This window comes from Arachis hypogaea, chromosome 1 (genome assembly GCF_003086295.3).
Source record: "Arachis hypogaea cultivar Tifrunner chromosome 1, arahy.Tifrunner.gnm2.J5K5, whole genome shotgun sequence".
NCBI classification, from domain to species: Eukaryota; Viridiplantae; Streptophyta; class Magnoliopsida; order Fabales; family Fabaceae; genus Arachis; species Arachis hypogaea.
Genome location: NC_092036.1, coordinates 55,543,606 through 55,559,705, shown reverse-complemented (window position 1 = coordinate 55,559,705; position 16,100 = coordinate 55,543,606). Strand labels below are relative to the sequence as shown.

Genomic DNA, 16,100 nt, shown 5'->3' with positions numbered 1-16,100 from the left:
TACCGATAGAATTATCGACGGATTCTGTTTTCTATTTATACTAATTCATTTTTTTATTTTCCAACAAAAAAATTTCTCCGAAATTTCGTCTGTATTTCTGTGAGATAAAATCCGTCGAAAATATCCGTCTGTAATAACTAGTTTTTTAGTAGTGACTATTTTTTTGATCAATTTTGTTATTTTTTTCTAACTACTTTTAAAATCACAACTTTCTTTTTAATTTGACCATGAAATAAAATTAGAGTTGTTGGTGTATACCATTAAAAAAAATTAACACTATGCAATTACATTTGTATATATAACATGTTTCTAAAATTTTATATGCAAAACTTAAGACTTTGTATTCATTTGTTTATGTCATAAATAAGCACTGTTTTTACTTACAATGATCCGTGTTGATTTAAAAATTTTAAATTTTTTGTACGTATTAATTTTATATTTAATATTAAAACATGATAATTTACTATGTTATTTTGCTATTAATGTATGTACGTAGTATTACATTATTATAAAATATAAAAATTGAAGTGATTATTATATAGCTTACATGGATTGGACTAAATATAAAAATATAACATAGAATTGTATTATTAAATTTTGGTAATTTTAATTAGTTAATAGTATAAAATAAGATAGAAGTGACTATTCATAATTGAATAGTTTTGGTTGATTAGACTAAAAAATCAAAAAACACTCTAAATAAAAAGTCAAATTAACTTTAATATTAAATTCACTAATACGATTTTAATTTTATATAATAGTTAGATAATAGATTAGTAAAAGCAAATGGAAGGATGGCTTTAATTAGTATTCGATAAAATATTCATTTAGAATTAAAAAAAAGTAAAAGTATGATATTATTAAAAATAATACATTTTTATGTTTAAAAAATTATATTTAAATAAAATATTTGTAAAATATAAAATTTAGAGTAACATAACTTCATGAACATTAATCATCAATCAATTATGAGCTAATATAGAATTATAATACAATTTATTTACGAAAAAAAATCAATAATTAATATTAATAAATATAAAAATCATCCAAATAGTTTGATTAAAAGTATGAGTGGTTAATTATTATTCATTATTAATGATGTTTTGTTCATAACAAAAAGTAAAAATATAATTATTCAGATTTAAATTTTAAAAGAATAATTAACGTTATAAGTAACAAATGATCTATTTTATTATGCATATTATAAATTAATAAATTAAACTAACTAATATAATAAATTATAATTAATTAATTGGAATAAATTATAATAAATTATATAACATTTAAAAATAAAATAAAATAAATAAGAAGAAAATAAAAAATAGAAGAAATAGAAGACTACAATAAAATAAATGAGTGTGAGAGTTTTTCTTTTTTTTTGTAAATTTAATATCACATCCGTTTTAATAATAATAATAAATAAAAATACGTCAATTTGATATCTAAAAGAATATGATGAGATAAAATCATAAGACAAATCTAAAGTAAAAGTTTATATTAGACCATAATATTATTGCACAACACAAATTGAAAGTAATTTCACACTACAATATACCACACAAACAGGTAAATGACTTAAATTTAAATTCGAAATTTTTTTATTTATGCATACATGATAACACCATGGTCTATAAATATTTCATGAATAACATATCGTATATAGCTCCGAATGATGAGCACTGGAGTTGGTGAGTGTGGTGGTTTGTATCCACGATAGTTGTCTTCTAGTAACGACACCTCGTAGGAAAAAAAGAATTGTTGTAAAAGTTATCCAATGAAAGAGTAATTGGTAAACAAATGATATTTTCTTTTAGCATAGATGGTCTTTTATAGTGGTAAAATAAAAATGAAAAGAATAAAATTTTGTATTTTTATATTAGGAATAGAATTTGATATTTATTATAATAAAATTATTATTATTATTATTATTATTATTATTATTATTATTATTATTATTATTATTATTATTATTATTATTATTATTATTATTATTATAAATGGGTTACCATTAAAGTAACAACTTGCCACTAATAAAATCAGTGGATAGTGAATAAGAATTAGAATTGTATCAATATAATTAAAATGAATATAATTAATAAATAATTAAAAATATTTTTGATTGATAATTAGTTTAATAATGCATTAAGTATTGATTTTATATTTATAATAAAGATATTTTTCTAAATTAGTATAAATTATATATTATTCATTAAAATGATTAAAAATATTTTCGATTAATAATTGATAAGTAGTTTAATAATGCATTAAATATTAATTTTATATAATTATAATAAATATATTTTTCTAAATTAATATAATTATGCATTATTCATTAAATGTATTTATTTTGGAGAAAAAATAGATTCATAAAAAATTTATATCTCACTTTTATTAATTGGGAAAAAATTCAATTTTAATATATTAAGTAGATTTCATTTAATTAAATGAAATTTGTTGTTGAGTTCTTCTAATTTGTATGCATTTTTCTATTATTTCTTTCGTGTATATATATATATATATATATATATATATATATATTGTTTTATGATATACAAATTTATTTTTTTCCACTTCTTATTAATTATTTTTAATATCAACAATAAAAAATTGTATAAAAGAGACATGCATACAAATAATTTCACTACAAGAAAAATACCCATTCAGCCACACTTTTTTTAAGCTACATTTGAAAAGCGTAGCCTATTCATAGAATGGGCTACGCTTTTCTCCGTGTTCCCCTTTTATAAGAGAATAGAAAACACAATTGTAGCATCATTTAAAAAATGTAACCTTATATACAATAAAAATCACTTATAAAGCGTAGCCTTATGTTAATATCTATGGATACACTTTTCATACCAAAAGAAGCACTTTTAAAGAATATCATATTTGCTATATTTTGAGTGCACTTTAAAAGTGTAGCCTAATGTATCTAGACCAAATGCACCCAAACACTTAGTAATTTTTCTTTTCCTTATCACCAAATCACACTCACATTTGAATACCCTCACTTTCGCCATCTGATCAGAAAAAAGTTTCGCCCCTCACCTTCACAAATCACCTTCGAATTAATTCTTTAAAACCCTAACCCTAACACACCCACACACTCACACTCATTCTCACCATCACTCACCACCCCCACCACGCCCCCTTTCACACACACACACCCAGATCCGAGAGAAAGAGTGAACCAGAGGGAGGAGAGGATGAGACGGAAATGAGAGAGCGCGATCGAGAGAATGGAGAGTGAGAGGGGGTCACCGCCGCAACGTCGCTGCAGCCGCCGCCATTGCCGTCGCGGAGCAGGGAGCCCGGAGGGGAGAGAGAGACGATTTGCAGATGAGATGGAGAGAAAGGACGAAGATGCGACGCAAGAGAGGAGGCTGTTCCGCCGTGCACTGTCGTCGCTCCTGGGGTCGATTGAAGCTGCCGTCGCAGCTAGGGCTTGCCGTGCTCCTGGGGTCGATCTCTGCGCTTCTCATCGTTGTCTCTGTGCTCACGTCGTCGATTAGGTATGTATTAATTTCTATTTGGTTCTGAAATTTCAGGGGTTCCGATTTTTGAAAGCGGTTTCCAGTCGGTAATCACAAACACAGCTACTATGCTCTAATTTATTTCTTGTATTTCAATTACAATGTTGAAATTTGAGAGTAAACCAAGTTGATGCATGAGCCAGATACGCCATTGTTGTGGTCATTTCAGAGATAATAGTGTGTTGAGTTCTTTTTCAGAAGGGAGCTCAAAAAGTTAGGTATGACACTTCCAAAGGATGCATTCGAACTGATTTTTGTTTTCCTCCAAGAGTGGTAAGTGGTGTCTGCTCTCTGCTGCATCACTTTAGTTTTGTCTCCATATTGATTCTGTTTTTATTTATTAAGTTGATATATAATTAATTAGTTAATTAGTCCTTTATGGAAGACATGCATAACTTCCACCAAAGCTTCCAGAAATTTCATTCCCTGCCCACTACTACTACCATAGTACTAACTGTCAAGCATTTTTTGTGTTTTTGTTAATTTCTTTTTCTCCAATCCGTAAGATTTGATCATTGAATAGTATACTAACTTCTACTGTATTTACGATTCGCTCGAATTATTCAATTGGGTTTCCTTAAATTTTTGGTTTCAATATTCAATAGAAACACTGCACAATTTGTCTATGTGCGTAGCTATTATTGTTGAAATAATTTGCATATTCTGAATGTTCAATACATGTTTAATTAATGCTTTTCCTTTACCATGTTTCATATTGTAAGTTGTAATTTCTATCTCATTAGCATGTGAATCAAATTAAAAATTAATTTCATAGAAAAATTGGTTCACATGGTTGCAATTCCTGCATTGATGCAGTTTCACTGGTTATAGTAACAACAATGTTTATGCTGCATTCATGACTGTGTCTACAAAATGTTGCTTTTGGTACCATGTTACTAGTCGACGGAGTTCGTTAGTTGAGTGAACTTATACAATTGTGTTTATTAATTGGTGAAAGATACAAATTATTGTTGAAGAATTTGGAATTAAGTTCTGCATTTTGTCATTTCTTTTTATGCTCTGGCCTTTCAGGGACAAATTCCACTTTTTCCCAAAATTTCAGCAACGAGGCTGCTGGACATGTAATTTTGGTATTTCTTTTTCTGTGTGGTTAATTTAGAAATATGCTGTATTTGCATTTGAATTACATATGATTGAAGAACAGAGATTTTATAAGGATGTTGAAACTTGAAACAAAGAAATAGACCACTGACTCATTAAAATTTTAAAAATGATCAGTTTGGATGCTTGGCTAAACGTATTAGTGGAGATATTCAATGATTGTCACATAGGAAGTGAAACTTGATCTCTTATTTTCTGTAATTATGCTTGGCTAAGTGCTTCAGTATAATTTTACTTTGGTGCATGCTCTGTGCAGTTATTTAGGGATATTGGCTTAGCATTGTATACTTCTTTGAATTTTGGCGACAAATTAAATTAATAATTCATCCATAAATATAATATACGTATCTAAGATTAAAATACTTAGAATGTAAATATATTCATCGTACTTCTCTTGCGATGGTACTATAATGTATATATATAACAAAAATGTTATTCATACATTAAAATTAGCCACTAATATATTTATATATAAATATATGTAGTTTAATTTATTTTTAATATATATTTATATTTTAATATATATTTTATATATACTGTGACTGATTTTGATAACTAATTTTAGTGTACACATAATATAATTGTATATAATTATAATTTTATTAGTAAAAATGAATCTTTTAATCTTTTTCTTTTATATAATATTATAAAATGTAGTTTCTTATTATACGTATTTTAAATAAGAAAATATATATATATAATATATAATAAAAAGAGTTTAAATAATCTAATAAGATTAATGTATTTAGATCATTTTAAAATAATAAATTTTAAAATTAATTATTTTTATTAATATAACAGTTCTAACAAAAAAATCACACTTAATATTATCACTTAAAAAATGAGGAGATTTAATTCTTAAATAACGACAACCTAACACCAAAAGTATAGACTTAGCTATTCAAATATTTTCCTCTCAATCATGGTTTCTTGTATGGTCCCAATGGATCATTTTCAAAGCTCCAGAAAGGTTTGACTTTGACACAACTGATGCAATGGAATGTCAAATATAATATAATATTAAAAAAAAGATATTTTAAAAATATTGATATTTTATTAATTTTAATCGTTAATTTTAATTATATATATAAAAAATTTATATAATATATTAATTAAAATAATTAATAATTAAAATTATTAAAATATTAATATTTTTAGTATATTTAACATTTATTTATTTATTATTATTTATAATATTTATCATGATAAGACCCGTGATATTTGTTATTTTTTTAAACACATTTTTTAAATTTTAATAAAATTAATATAATTTTTGATTTATTATATTTTGATATTTAGAGTATATTTCAATAAAATTCTATTCATAATTTTATTAAGAAGGAATTAATTGTTAAGCTTTTGTACACTCTTGTCATCATCTTTAAATCTTTTCATTTTTACCATGCAGTAACTACGGGCTGATATAGCCATCTAATGTATTTTGTATCAAATCTGCGGAGTTATTTTGCAAACATCTTCACATTTTTTGTGTTCATACAATTACCTACAAGGCTCTAAGTGAGACACATTTCACAAATGCAATAGACTTTGACAAAACAAAGTCATTGATTTTCTTCGTCATATAGAACAAGTGAATGTTTCTTTAATCCAAGGTCCAAATATCCATGGGTAACAAAAAATCAAGCGTTGATTGAACTAGTATTAATTTGCATATATGAAACAGTTTGCTTTTCTGTATTTAAAGTATGTGTCAACTTCATATGAAGCTTCATCTAACTTGTTCACATTTTCTGTTATTCTATATTCATTTGGATTTAATAAGTGTGCATTTCATTATTTATAAATAGAAAACATGGAATTTGAGACAAGAACCTGACATGCATGTTTATCTTTGAACTCTAGCTTTTTAATCTTGTAATTGCACTTGGGGTATCTTTTTTATTCTATTTTGCTTCCATCTTAAAAGCTTTTTAATGCTGCTAGTGGTAAACCAATTTTTATTGTGCTTCTGATAATATGGCTGCAATTGCAGTTGCAAACCACAGTCTAAAATTAAATTCAAACCAATTAAAACAACATAATTTGTGTGTATGTTTTAAATTTTTTTCGATGTGTATTTGTTTTATAATTTGGATTTTGAGGTTTAAGACTAATGTAATAGTATACAGCAAGGACGGAAAATAATGATGATTAATTGGCGACTAGCGCTGTTAATCAAACCGTTGCAATTTGATAAGATAGCAGTCATTATGATAGCAGTTTGGACTTCTGTTACAAAAAGAACTAAGATAGCGGCGGTTAGTTTCCCTCTTACTGCAAATCAAACCAAGAAGAGAGCCAACAGCCCTAAGTGCCCCATCACTCACTCGACTAGATGTCCGGAACTCTAAGTCTGAATCACTCCCCCTTCTCCAGCCCTAACTTCTCTTCAACCACCCACGCAGCGCCACCATCGATCATCACCCCCCAGCGTCTCCATCAAAACCACAGAACCACCACCGTCATCATCTTCTCCTTCATCTTCTTCTTCTTCTTTCATCGAACAACCACCGTGAAAACCTTTTCTCTCTTTCTTTTTCCCTATCTCCTGCCTTCTCTGTTTCACCACCGGCTACCATCCAGTGCCGCCGCGACCATCTTCTTCCCCTCCTCACAACCTCGCACTGTGGCTCTCTAGCTCGCCCTTGCCTTCCTCATTCCCAATCACAGAATCAGAACAGAGCCACTCTAGTTCCAGCGAGTTCAGACGCAGCAGCGGCTGGTCACTGCCACTGCATCCCTTTCCCCTGAGTTCTTGCTCTGTCCTTCGACTCAGGTTCTCAGATCACCTTTTCTTCTTTGTTTTAGTTAATTTAGGATTAGTTATATGTTGATTCTAGTGTTAATTTGATTTGGTTAGCATTATTTGCTGCTGTTAGTTGAGTTTAGGTTAGAATTAGGATTTTCTTATTAGAATTAATGTTAGTTTATACATAGTTAAACATGCTGTTAAGAGTTTATTGAGTTTGAATTTCAATTTGTTTGGATTGATTGACTAATATTTTGCTGAGTCATTGCGAATGCTGCTGATTTTTCATGTCATGGTGCTAAATTTTGAATTGGTTGTTGCAAAGAATGCTTGTTAGTGCTATTTTGTAGTGTTTATGCTTTTGCATGCCAAGGGTTCGACAATATGCCAAGTGTTTTGAATATAGTTCACAATATTGATCCGAACAATATTCAAAACACTTGGAAGTCTGTAGCAATGTAGGCAAGTGTATCGGGGAAGAATTTTATTTTTCCTCCATAGAGCCAACATGTCATTAGAAAAATGTGTCTACATTTGGAAAATTTGTTAGGAGTTCTTTGAGCAAAATATTATTTTTAAGACTAAGCCATTTAAATGCATGCAGCATGCCTGTATATATTGAATAGAAGTTGAATTTAGTCAAAGATGTAAAGAAAAAGATTTGATTTCTGTTTCCAAGATTTAGTCATATTTAGGCTTGGGGATATGGCAGTGGGTAATTGATAGGCGAAATTGTGATCAATACTTTTCACAACTCAAATAATCCCTGGTAATGAATCCAAAAACTTGGTGTTCAATACCATGGCATAAACACAACTTCGCACAACTAACCAGCAAGTGTACTGGATCGTCCAAGTAATAAACCTTACGCGAGTAAGGGTCGATCCCACAGAGATTGTTGGTATGAAGCAAGCTATGGTCACCTTGTAAATCTTAGTCAGGCAAACTCAAATGGATATGGGTGATATACGAATAAAACATAAAGATAAAGATAGAGATACTTATGTAATTCATTGGTGGGAATTTCAGATAAGCGTATGAAGATGCTTGGTCCCTTCCGTCTCTCTGCTTTCCTACTGTCTTCATCCAATCCTTCTTACTCCTTTCCATGGCAAGCTTATGCAAGGGTTTCACCGTTGTCAGTGGCTACCTCCCATCTTCTCAGTGGAAATGTTCAACGCACCCTGTCACGGCACGGCTATCCATCTGTCGGTTCTCAATCAGGACGGAATAGAATCCAGTGATTCTTTTGCGTCTGTCACTAACGCCCCGCCTTCAGGAGTTTGAAACTCGTCACAGTCATTCAATCATTGAATCCTACTCAGAATACCACAGACAAGGTTAGACCTTCCGGATTCTCTTGAATGCCGCCATCAGTTCTAGCCTATACCACGAAGACTCTGATCTCACGGAATGGCTGGCTCGGTTGTCAGGCGAGCGCTCAGTTGTCAGGCGATCAATCATGCATCGTGTATCAGGAATCCAAGAGATATTCACCCAATCTAAGGTAGAACGGAGGTGGTTGTCAGTCACACGTTCATAGGTGAGAATGATGATGAGTGTCACGGATCATCACATTCATCAAGTTGAAGAACAAGTGATATCTTAGAACAAGAACAAGCGGAATTGAATAGAAGAACAATAGTAATTGCATTAATACTCGAGGTACAGCAGAGCTCCACACCTTAATCTATGGTGTGTAGAAACTCCACCGTTGAAAATACATAAGAACAAGGTCTAGGCATGGCCGAATGGCCAGCCTCCCAATGATCTAAGATAGCATCAAAACAAAGATAACTACCAAGATATCTAAATACGATAGTAAAAGGTCCTACTTATAGAGAACTAGTAGCCTAGGGTTTACAGAGATGAGTAAATGACATAAAAATCCACTTCCGGGCCCACTTGGTGTGTGCTTGGGATGAGCATTGAAGCATTTTCGTGTAGAGACTCTTCTTGGAGTTAAACGCCAGCTTTTATGCCAGTTTGGGCGTTTAACTCCCATCCTTGTGCCAGTTCCGGCGTTTAACGTTGGGAATTCTGAGGGTGACTTTGAACGCCGGGCCATCAAATCTTGGGCAAAGTATGGACTATCATATATTGTTGGAAAGCCCAGGATGTCTACTTTCCAACGCTGTTGAGAACGCGCCAATTGGGCTTCTGTAGCTCCAGAAAATCCACTTCGAGTGCAGGGAGGTCAGAATCCAACAGCATCTGCAGTCCTTTTTAGTCTCTGAATCAGATTTTTGCTCAGGTCCCTCAATTTCAGCCAGAAAATACCTGAAATCACAGAAAAACACACAAACTCATAGTAAAGTCCAGAAAAGTGAATTTTAACTAAAAACTAATAAAAATATACTAAAAACTAACTAGATCATACTAAAAACAATGCCAAAAAGCGTACAAATTATCCGCTCATCACAACACCAAACTTAAATTATTGCTTGTCCTCAAGCAACTGAAAATCAAATAAGATAAAAAGAAGAGAATATGCAATGAATTCCAAAAACATCTATGAATATCAGTATTAATTAGATGAGCGGGGCTTTTAGCTTTTTGCCTCTGAATAGTTTTGGCATCTCACTCTATTCTTTGAAATTCAGAATGATTGGCTTCTTTAGGAACTCAGAATCCAGATAGTGTCATTGATTCTCCTAGTTAAGTATGATGATTCTTGAACACAGCTACTTATTGAGTCTTGGTTGTGGCCCAAAGCACTCTGTTTTCCAGTATTACCACCGGATACATACATGCCACAGACACATAATTGGGTGAACCTTTTCAGATTGTGACTCAGCTTTGCTAGAGTCCCCAATTAGAGGTGTCCAGGGTTCTTAAGCACACTCTTTTTGCCTTGGATCACAACTTTATTTCTTTTTTTTTCTTTCTTTTTCTCTTTCTTTTTTTTTCATTTTTTTTGAATCACCACTTTTTCCTGCTTCAAGAATCAATCTGATGATTTTTCAGATCCTCAGTAACATGTCTCCTTTTTCATCATTCTTTCAAGAGCCAACATTCATGAACCACAAATTCAAAAGACATATGCACTGTTTAAGCATACATTCAGAAAACAAAAGTATTGCCACCACATCAAAATAATCAAACTGTTATAAAATTCAAAATTCATGCAATTCTTTTCTTTTTCAATTAAGCACATTTTTTCATTTTAAGAAAGGTGATGGATTCATAGGACATTCATAACTTTAAGGCATAGACACTAAGACATTAATGATCACAAGACACAAACATAAGCACTAAAATTCGAAAAACAGAAAAATAAAGAACAAGGAAATTAAGGAACGGGTCCACCTTAGTGATGGCGGCTTGTTCTTCTTCTTGAAGATCCTATGGAGTGCTTGAGCTCCTCAATGTCTCTTCCTTGTCTTTGTTGCTCCTCTCTCATGATTATTTGATCTTCTCTAATTTCATAGAGGAGGACGGAGTGTTCTTGGTGCTCCACCCTTAGTTGTCCCATGTTGGAACTCAATTCTCCTAGGGAGGTGTTTAGTTGCTCCCAATAGTTTTGTGGAGGGAAGTGCATCCCTTGAGGAATCTCAGGGATCTCATGATGAGTGGGATCTCTTGTATGCTCCATCCACTTTTTAGTGATGGGCTTGTCCTCATCAATGGGGATGTCTCCCTCTATGTCAACTCCAACTGAATAACAGAGGTGACAAATGAGATGAGGAAAGGCTAACCTTGCCAAGGTGGAGGACTTGTCCGCCACCTTATAGAGTTCTTGGGATATAACCTCATGAACTTCTATTTCTTCTCCAATCATGATGCTATGAATCATGATAGCCCGGTCTATGGTAACTTCGGACCGGTTGCTAGTGGGAATGATTGAGCGTTGTATAAACTCTAACCATCCTCTAGCCACGGGTTTGAGGTCATGCCTTCTTAGTTGAACCGGCTTTCCTCTTGAATCTCTCTTCCATAGGGCGCCCTCTTCACAAATGACTGTGAGGACTTGGTCCAACCTTTGATCAAAGTTGACCCTTCTAGTGTAAGGATGTTCTCCTTGCATCATGGGCAAGTTGAATGCCAACCTTACATTTTCCGGACTAAATCCAAGTATTTCCCCCGAACCATAGTAAGCCAATTCTTTGGATCCGGGTTCACACTTTGATCATGGTTCTTGCTGATCCATGCATTGGCATAGAACTCTTGAACCATTAGGATTCCGACTTGTTGAATGGGGTTGGTAAGAACTTCCCAACCTCTCCTTCGGATCTCATGTCGGATCTTCGGATATTCACCCTTTTTGAGTGAAAAAGGGACCTCGGGGATCACCTTCTTCAAGGCCACAACTTCATAGAAGTGGTCTTGATGCACCCTTGAGATGAATCTCTCCATCTCCCATGACTCGGAGGTAGAAGCTTTTGCCTTCCCTTTCCTCTTTCTAGAGGTTTCTCCGGCCTTGGATGTCATAAATGGTTATGGAAAAATAAAAAGCAATGCTTTTACCACACCAAACTTAAAAGGTTTGCTCGTCCTCGAGCAAAAGAAGAAAGAAGAGAGTAGAAGAAGAAGAAATGAGAAAGAAGGGAATGGCTTTGTGTTCGGCCAAAAAGGGGGAGAAGTGGTGTTTAGGTTGTGTGAAAATGAAGGAGTGAAGATGGGTTTATATAGGAGTGGGGGGAGGGTTATGGTTCGGCTATGGGAGGGTGAGTTTGGGAGGGAAAGTGGTTTGAATTTGAATGGTGAGGTAGGTGAGGTTTTATGAAGGATGGATGTGAGTGGTGAAGAGAAAAGATGGGATTTGATAGGTGAAGGTTTTTGGGGAAGAGGTGTTGAGGTGATTGGTGAATGGGTGAAGAAGAGAGAGAGTGGTGGGGTAGGTGGGGATCCTGTGGGGTCCACAGATCCTGAGGTGTCAAGGAAAAGTCATCCCTGCACCAAATGGCATGCAAAAATGCGTTTTGAGCCAATTCTGGCGTTAAACGCCGGGCTGGTGCCCATTTCTGGCGTTTAACGCCAAGTACTTGCCCTTTTCTGGCGTTTAACGCCAGTCTGGTGCCCCTTTCTGGCGTTAAACGCCCAGAATGGTGCCAGACTGGGCGTTAAACGCCCATCTGCTAGCCTTACTGGCGTTTAAACGCCAGTAGGTTCTTCCTCCAGGGTGTGCTGTTTTTCTTCCTGTTTTTCTTTCTGTTTTTGCTTTTTCAATTGATTTTGTGACTTCTCATGATCATCAACCTACAGAAAACATAAAATAACAAAAGAAAATAGATAAAATATAACATTGGGTTGCCTCCCAACAAGCGCTTCTTTAATGTCAGTAGCTTGACAGAGGGCTCTCATGGAGCCTCAGAGATGCTCAGAGCAATGTTAGAACCTCCCAACACCAAACTTAGAGTTTGAATGTGGGGGTTTAACACCAAACTTAGAAGTTGGTTGTGGCCTCCCAACACCAAACTTAGAGTTTAACTGTGGGGGCTCTGTTTGACTCTGTTTTGAGAGAAGCTCTTCATGCTTCCTCTCCATGATGACAGAGGGGTATCCTTGAGCCTTAAACACAAGGGATTCTTCATTCACTTGAATGATCAATTCTCCTCTATCAACATCAATCACAGCCCTTGCTGTGGCTAGGAAGGGTCTGCCAAGGATGATGGATTCATCCATGCACTTCCCAGTCTCTAGGACTATGAAATCAGCAGGGATGTAATGGTCTTCAACTTTTACCAGAACATCCTCTACAAGTCCATAAGCTTGTTTTCTTGAGTTGTCTGCCATCTCTAGTGAGATTTTTGCATCTTGCACCTCAAAGATCCCTAGCTTCTCCATTACAGAGAGAGGCATGAGGTTTACACTTGACCCTAGGTCACACAAGGCCTTCTTGAAGGTCATGGTGCCTATGGTACAAGGTATTGAAAACTTTCCAGGATCTTGTCTCTTTTGAGGTAATTTCTGCCTAGACAAGTCATCCAGTTCTTTGGTGAGCAAAGGGGGTTCATCATCCCAAGTCTCATTTCCAAATAACTTGTCATTTAGCTTCATGATTGCTCCAAGGTATTTAACAACTTGCTCTTCAGTGACATACTCATCCTCTTCAGAGGAAGAATACTCATCAGAGCTCATGAATGGCAGAAGTAAGTCCAATGGAGTCTCTATGGTCTCAGTGGGAGCCTCAGATTCCCATGGTTCCTCATTGGGGAACTCATTGGAGGCTAGTGGACGTCCATTGAGGTCTTCCTCAGTGGCGTTCACTGCCTCTTCCTCCTCTCCAAATTCGGCCATGTTGATGGCCTTGCACTCTCCTTTTGGATTTTCTTCTGTATTGCTTGGAAGAGTACTAGGAGGGAGTTCAGTAATTTTCTTGCTCAGCTGACCCACTTGTGCCTCCAAGTTTCTAATGGAGGACCTTGTTTCAGTCATGAAACTTTGAGTGGTTTTGATTAGATCAGAGACCATGGTTGCTAGGTCAGAGGTGTTCTGCTTAGAACTCTCTGTCTGTTACTGAGAAGATGATGGAAAAGGCTTGCCATTGCTAAACCTGTTTCTTCCACCATTATTGTTGTTGAAACCTTGTTGAGGTCTCTGTTGATCCTTCCATGAGAGATTTGGATGATTTCTCCATGAAGGATTATAGGTGTTTCCATAGGGTTCTCCCATGTAATTCACCTCTTCCATTGAAGGGTTCTCAGGATCATAAGCTTCTTTTTCAGATGAAGCCTCCTTAGTACTACCTGGTGCATTTTGCATTCCAGACAGACTTTGAGAAATCATATTGACTTGTTGGGTCAATATTTTGTTCTGAGCCAATATGGCATTCAGAGTGTCAATCTCAAGAACTCCTTTCTTTTGATTAGTCCCATTGTTTACAGGATTCCTTTCAGAAGTATACATGAATTGGTTATTTGCAACCATTTCAATCAGCTCTTGAGCTTCTGTAGGCGTCTTCTTCAGATGTAGAGATCCTCCAGCAGAGCTATCCAAAGACATCTTGGATAGTTCAGAGAGACCATCATAGAAAATACCTATGATGCTCCATTCAGAAAGCATATCAGAGGGACACTTTCTGATCAATTGTTTGTATCTTTCCCAAGCTTCATAGAGGGATTCTCCTTCCTTCTGTCTGAAGGTTTGGACTTCCACTCTAAGCTTACTCAATTTTTGAGGTGGAAAGAACTTTGCCAAGAAGGCATTGACTAGCTTTTCCCAAGAGTTCAGGCTTTCTTTAGGTTGTGAGTCTAACCATGTCCTAGCTCTGTCTCTCACAGCAAAAGGGAATAGCATAAGTCTGTAGACCTCAGGGTCAATCCCATTAGTCTTGACAGTGTCACAGATTTGCAAGAACTCAGCTAAGAACTGATGAGGATCTTCCAATGGAAGTCCATGAAACTTGCAATTCTGTTGCATTAGAGAAACTAATTGAGGCTTAAGCTCAAAGTTGTTTGCTCCAATGGCAGGGATAGAGATGCTTCTCCCATAGAAGTCGGGAGTAGGTGCAGTAAAGTCACCTAGCACCTTCCTTGCATTGTTGGCATTGTTGTTGTTTTCGGCTGCCATGTCTTCTTTTTCTTTGAAGATTTCTGTTAGGTCCTCTACAGAGAGTTGTGCCTTAGCTTCTCTTAGCTTTCGCTTCAAGGTCCTTTCAGGTTCAGGATCAGCCTCAACAAGAATGCTTTTGTCTTTGCTCCTGCTCATATGAAAGAGAAGAAAACAGGGAAATATGGAATCCTCTAAGTCACAGTATAGAGATTCCTTGAGGAGTCAGAGGAAAAGAAAAATGGAAGACAGAGGTAGAAAATTCGAACTTATCAAGAAAGATGGAGTTCGAATTGTGTATTAAGGAATAGTGTTAGTCCATAAATAGAAGGATGTGAGAAGAGGGGAAGAAATTTTTGAAAATTAAGTAAAAGATCTTAAAAACATTTTGAAAAACACAAATTGATTTTCGAAAACCAAGAATAGAAAAGAAATCAAGTGATTTTTGAAAAAGATTTTGAAAATAGAAATTAAAAAGATTTGATTGAAAACTATTTTGAAAAAGATGTGGTTAAGAAGATATGATTGGTTTTAAAAAGATGTGATTGAGAAGATATGATTTGAAAAACATTTTAAAAGGATTTGATTTTAAAAAAAATTAATGACTTGGCTATCAAGAAAAGATATGATTCAAACATTAAACCTTTCTCAACAGAAAAAGCAACATACTTGAAATGTTGAATCAAATCATTAATTGATAGCAAGTATCTTTGAAAATGGAAAGAAATTGATTTTGAAAAAGATTTGATTGAAAAGATTTGACTTGAAAAAGATTTGATTTTAAAAAATTTTGAAAACTTAAAGAAAAATTTGATTTGAAACAAAATCTTCCCTCTTGTGCCATCCTGGCGTTAAACGCCCAGAATGGTGCACATTCTGGCGTTTAACGCCCAAAACTCTACCCTTTTGGGCGTTAAACGCCCAGCCAGGCACCCTGGCTGGCGTTTAAACGCCAGTTTGTCTTCTTCACTGGGCATTTTGAACGCCCAGCTTTTTCTGTGTGATTCCTCTGCAGTATGTTCTGAATCTTCAATTCTCTGTATTATTGACTTGAAAAGACACAAATTAAAAATATTTTTGGATTTTTAATAATGAGGAATAGTCAAAATGCAACTAAAATCAAATAACAATGCATGCAAGACACCAAACTTAGCAGTTTGTATACTACTGACACTAACAAAATGAGAATGCATATGAGACACACA

General features: G+C 34.3%; 1 long non-coding RNA gene and 1 other non-coding gene across 2 annotated transcripts; both read left to right on the top strand.

The window, feature by feature from the left end:
- Window positions 1-2,907: 2,907 nt before the first annotated feature.
- Window positions 2,908-4,790, top strand: LOC112804619 (uncharacterized). The gene is made up of 3 exons (XR_003203238.3): window positions 2,908-3,512; window positions 3,732-3,806; window positions 4,566-4,790. It is a non-coding gene; the product is annotated as an uncharacterized lncRNA (long non-coding RNA).
- A 9,613-nt stretch (window positions 4,791-14,403) lies between these two features.
- Window positions 14,404-14,511, top strand: LOC112712877 (small nucleolar RNA R71). The gene has a single exon (XR_003157948.1). It is a non-coding gene; the product is annotated as a small nucleolar RNA R71 (small nucleolar RNA).
- Window positions 14,512-16,100: the final 1,589 nt, after the last annotated feature.